Here is a 6241-nt window from a genome sequence, read left to right as displayed (position 1 = left end):
ATTGTCACCTGTCTAGATCTTCTTAAGATAAAAAATGCCTTTTCTGCACTTTTGAACCTTGCACTGTCCAATACTGACCCCTTGACCATCTTTCTGATTGGGCGAACCTTTCTTAAATTTCACCAGATCTCTTTTCCTTCCATCCAATGGTCTTCTTTAAACCTTATATCACCTTTAAGGAAGGTTATATGTCTTAAACAGGAGGGCCAGAGAGTGTGATCATTATCTTAAGAGGTTATTTGTAAAGGTTGTTGAAAGATCCCACATGTTGGACAATTATTCCCTTAGGGTTAATCACCTGGTGTTTAAAATGTGTCGCTTGGTTGCTAATGAGGGATTCAGGTGGTCTCAATTCAGTGAACATCTCTTCCCTGTAGTTATAGAGAAATCTAGCCTCTACCAGGCTTCATAAGCGCTTAGAAGTTGGGTAGACATTGGCCAAATAGACAGATAACATGCCAAGGGAGCGACAAAATGTACTCCTATGGCGGGACAACTCTCCTGGCATGTTATCTGTATATTTGGAAAATTTCTACTCTTTCCAACCGCATCTGAAGCCTGTTAGAGGCTACGACAAACATTTCCAAGCTGGCTATGGGGTTCAAACCTACGCCACTTCTTTACGAGCCTAAGAGCTATCTGCCACCCGAAAATCAGGCTCCTAGCTTCTTCAGAATACGAGATATCAACGTCCGAAGTTCTGCTGCAGTGCCAAAGAAAGTTGCCAGGGGGGCTAAACTTATTTCACTTCTTTACGAACTCAAGATCCGTACCGACGAAGATAAAGATTACAAAAACACCATACTTGAAATGCTAAGGAAGATAGAGAAAAGGTAAAGAAGCATCTTCACTGTCTCCTTGCTTGAAAAAGATAAATTCAACAGCAAATACAATTTTGTTGTATACGCAAGCTACATTACCACCCAAGAGCATAGCGCATGGAAGGAACACAATCATGATTACCTAAAACCTAATTAGCATAGTCTTTATACCAGAACACCCAATGGATTCGCTTCTTGTAATAACTGACTTCTTAAAACTCCTTCTTTTTCACTTGCTGTACCTTCTTGGAAAGCTACAAGGTAGACATAATTACACCTGTAAAGAACCCCCCCTTAAGACCTTTTCAATCTTTTCTTGACCCTTAAGACATTACACCTGTTAAGCAGCTCGTCTTAAAAGATAAAGAACCCCCCTTAAGACCTTTTCAACCTTTTTTTACCCTTAAGGGTCCGTTGACTATCTTTCTGTCAGAACACATAACTCGAAAGAATTCGCCAAACCTACAATTTCTAACTCTTCTACTGTAGTTTTGAATGTGACTTACATTGCCAATGAAGTGTTTTATTCACGACGAAGTAAATGGTGACTTGAACGCTTCAAAACGTTTTCAGAAGCGTTTCTGAACAGTTTTCTTAATGTTCTTTAAGGATTCAAGCCGACACTTAGCCTCCGGACTGATTGTTCGGTGTAATTATCTATCACTTTGAGGGTTTCGGACGGCTTACTTCACACAAAAACCTTTTGTCTTGTGGGAATTGATTAATGTTTAAAAAGGTGTTAGAATCGGTGAACCATTGAATGTTTTTTCTGTTTCGTTACGCTTTACCAAATGCCTGTCAGTATTTATCAAAAACAGAAAAATGGCTGTCCGATAAACAAAACAGCTGCAGAGTATTTAAGGCATCATGCTTTTTCTTAGATTTCATCTTAATAGATCTGAATCGCATTTAAGACGTTTTGGAGAATCCGGTGTTTTTCTTTGCTGTCTTTAGACATCCTAAGACATGTAAAAGTATATTTGAGCATTGAGACCTACTCAAAGGCATGTTTACATTGATACAACGCTTTACAACGAATCTGTACATTATGGAAAATATAAAGATCGCTATAAATCTTCATATATAGTCTTCATATTCTTTCTCTAGCGAAACATTTTTTTCACACTGCAGGTGTTTCATCATTTTTTGTCAGGTTTGCATCATCAAGCTTCTAATTATCGTCTTCCTTTCATTTCCTAAACAAAAGAATGTCTTCTTGGAAGGCTGTGGCTCCAATACCTGTACATGCTACCTTGCTACATGTCAATCAAAACATTATGAGTGCCATTTTTAGTAATCTACAAAAGCGACATTTTTTGTTAAACCTTCAATTATCTTTAACTTCAAATTATCTAAAACACAGGGTATATATTTTAGTTCTCATTGCAAATCATCTATTGCATTAATGATGATAATGTTATAAAATAACATGTGCATTGTATTATAGTTTAGCTATCAACTTTACAAAAACGATCGACTGATAAAGGGGCGTGGCCAGAAGTGGGCGTGGTTAGAAAATGTGAAAACCTCACACGGTATTTTGACAACAATCTCGTATAACTGTTACCACTGTAATTATCTGCCGAGAAGAATTTGTGAAGGTCTTATTTTGCTGAATTCAGATATTCCATTACATGTCGGCGTTTTGAAGTCGAAATACGAGACAGAGTGCCCAAAGGCTTCTGGTCAAATGACTTGCTGATTAGAAAGACTCTGTCAAGAATTCAGACTTTTACTACTACTAACGTTACATGTACTACAGGTCGTTAGCCTGTAATACTGATAGTAGAGCATATGTAGTAGAAAGAAACAATATATGTCATAACATGTTTATTCATTTAGTTAGTTAGGATACGTGGTACTTCAAATAACATATACTGATATACTCATACTCACATAACTTATTACAGTGTTATTAGAAATATTAATGTTTATTTATTTGCAAACTTCTTACCGAAGGCGAGTTGCAAGGGAGCAAACAGAAATGAAAATTAATAGTAATATGTTTTTTATAATAAGTGGGTTTGTGACTTTAGTAGAAATGTGTTTAAATGTATTTACCAACTTAATAAGTGTATCTATAGTTGGCAATCACGATCCCTCTATGTTATAATGTATGACTAGTTTTATTGGAAAATATCAAAAACAATTCAGGAAATCAAGCATGAATGAATCAGTACCTAGGGAATATGTTGGTATAACCATAGGGGATATAGTTTTACCAGAAACAATTAACAAATGAGCTTAGAGAGTCTCTGACAAGTCAGCATACATGATAAATGTGGGAGAGTGGAGGGGTCATCGCTTTTTGAGCTCGTTATTATGTTTTATGACAACAATAAATATGGTAACATGCACGTTTAAGGTGTCTCTATACAGGCAAACTGATCGGAACAATACCACTTATATGTATGTGAACACTACGCATATATAGAAACTAAGTCTTCTTTTAGTTCCTATTCATTAATTCTTCTAATAGAAGTATTTATTTTTATTTTTCCATTCTTAATCTTCCATCCCTCCATCCATCTACTCTTCCATCTATCCATCAATGCGTTCATTCGTCCATCTACCCATCCATCCATCCGTCTACCCTCCCATCCCTCCATCCACCTATCCATCCATCCATCCATCCATCCATCCATCCATCCATCCATCCATCCATCCATCCATCCATTCATCCCTACATTGTACAGGTATTTCTAATACCCATTTCTATGTCCCGTATTAACCCAAATTTCCTCCCTCTAGAACTCACACCCCACCATTGATATTTCGTCTACTATTAACAACACAAATCTTTATTGATACTGTCGCTTTGAGTTGCATTTAAACAATAGAGTATCTTCTTGGAAGGGTTAGAGTTTCCGTGACAGGTTGAGTGATTATGTATTATGTATGTGGGAACTAGGGGTAACGGCCGTCTGTGGGCATTGTTTTCTTTTATGGCACATAATTATGGTAGCATTTACGCACATGTCAATGCTTTAATACCTTTTAAATATCCTCTATATCAAACAGTGCAACCTAGTGGAAATATACAATACTCTCACTAACCAATCTATAAGTAGTCAATTCCTTAAGTTTTATATATATGTTGATTTATTTCTGTTTTGTAATCCATCCACAATTTGGAGTTTTGTTTCAAACATTTTTTCTCGTATTTTCTTTTTACAAGCCTTATTCTATAAATCTTAGATCTTTTTGAAGACAATTTCTTCCTTTCTTCTTTGTGTCTTTATCTGAGCTGCTAGAGCATATTAAGTCGTCGGAGGCAATCGAAAGTAATCATCAAAAACATGAAGAAAGTTATGATAAAGAACCCCATAACAAATGTATATATGGGGTTATATAAAAGGGTGAGAGTATGAAAGTAAATAACATGTATCAAATCAGAACAAAGAAGAGAAATAGAACTTAAAAGAACGAATGCACAATTGCAAGAAAATTAAAGATCTAATGAATGAACAAATAGCTGAACGAAGGAATGAATGACAAGCTATGTACCATCCAGCCCTTTAAACTTACACCGATGACTTACTAAATAGTTGTATCCTAAACGCTACAGTTTAGCATTATAGTTCAATAATCGTTAAAACAATTATCCAAAATGTAGTGTAGCGTGGCGGACAAGACAGTAATTGGTGTAAGGCTAGAACCTTAAGGGGGGACCCGTCAATAGTGTCTTTGTTATTAAACGTCTGAAAATATAAGTGTTCATAGCATCATGCTTAAGGCTATAGTTATAGAACAGAGCACACAGCAGACGAGATTTGAAATTAACACGGTTTTTATGCAATAATAAACAGAAAGTGCTATAATTGTTCGTATAGCTAAGGTCTTGGAGCATTGTTCTACTACTAGAACCTTCTCCCTGTGAACACCCTACGTGAATGAATGACCTTTGTGTACTATTTGTCCCTTCTTGAAGGAGAACACAAAAGGTCAACAAGATGGAGGACAGTCTGATCGCAACGAAACGTAAATTATATGTCAAGTCTTTTTTTCTTTTTTGCTACTTTTAAATGAAACAGAATTTCATATCACTTTTTTTAATTCTAGACCACATTCTGCTGAACTATATGCATGAAGTTGAAATAATACTTATTTCCATTACTTTAGACAAATGTAATCCTTGTTTTGTTCCAAAAGTGGGCGTTACCCTTCCTTTCTACATGTTATAAGCTAGCCATGGCATTACTTAGAAACTGTAAAAGAAAAAAAAACGCTAATCTTATAAAAAAGACATATCTGAAAAGATAAACAGTAAAAAGCCGATAATTTCTTGATTTTACAAAAATCGTCTGTATATTTTTCAAAAATCAGTTCAGCAGTCACTGAAAAAAAAGATGCCTTGTGACTGAATTTTTACAGTCGTTTACTTATTGTTTTTGTAAGATATGCAGTAGAAAAAGTGAATTCAACCACCATCTTGCGTGCACACAAATCCCTCTAGTCTTTTATCCTTTGACCCAGATATAGACAAGATACAATCGTCGCTATTGTCGTGTCATCCTGATTTATAGAATGGTCTGTCTTGTTTTTGTCGTCAAGAGACGGTAAGAAAGTCGTACGATGAGCCCCAATATCTACTTGCTTCCCTTTTTAGGAAAAGGACCTGTTACGTTCGCAATACGATCGTCGTGCGACCACACACTGAAGATATTCTAGTCGTCCAAGTGTCGTGCAAATTGAATAGGTCTTGATACAGAAAAGGCTGTCATTGTCACCGTTCGATTTTGTCACACCCTAGCCTGCTTGAAAATCCTACATTAAGATCGCACGACGTCCTACGACAAAAGCACGACAAAACACGTCGTGGTGTCTTGTTTATTTGTAAAGATGAGGGGTGTATCAAAATGGCTGTGGGAAGGATCGTAGTGCTTACGGGTCAGCGAACAATGCAGCTCTTGCAGCTCGGTTCCCCTCGAGGCCTGCCCGGCAACCAACCAGAACAGCCCTTACAAACAGACCTGTTCCAGACGTATGCCGGCCCGTGAATTTAAATACCTGACGCGCAGGCGGTTTTTTCCCGGGCGGGTAAACCTGTTTTCTTACCTTGCGTTCCGACGGGTCGCTGGAAGCACTGGGTCCCCCTTCGCGCTGAAAGATTTTTTTGTGTAAAAGTACACCTATACACAAGATAACACCTTTCTCGAAAAAATGGCTCAGTTTATGCTCAGTCACCAGCCCTATAAGGGTATGAAAGCAACCGCCTCGTCCTCTAGTTCTGCTGGGGGAGGTTTTAGAGCCGGCGGCGGCTCGTCGTTTGGAGGAGGCGGCGGCGGGGGTTCGTTCGGCGGGGGTTCGTTCGGCGGCGGCGGTGGTTTCGGCGGCGGCGGCGGCTTCGGCGCCTCGCAGACGACCCGAATTGGAGGCGGCGGCGGGCGGGGGCTTCGCCGGCGGCCGAGGAGGCGACG

Source organism: Branchiostoma belcheri, unplaced genomic scaffold, assembly GCF_001625305.1.
Source record: "Branchiostoma belcheri isolate BF01 breed outbred unplaced genomic scaffold, Haploidv18h27 scaffold38, whole genome shotgun sequence".
In the NCBI taxonomy this organism is placed as follows: domain Eukaryota; kingdom Metazoa; phylum Chordata; class Leptocardii; order Amphioxiformes; family Branchiostomatidae; genus Branchiostoma; species Branchiostoma belcheri.
The sequence above is the reverse complement of the archived record's forward strand: the minus strand, read 5'-3'. Positions refer to the sequence as shown.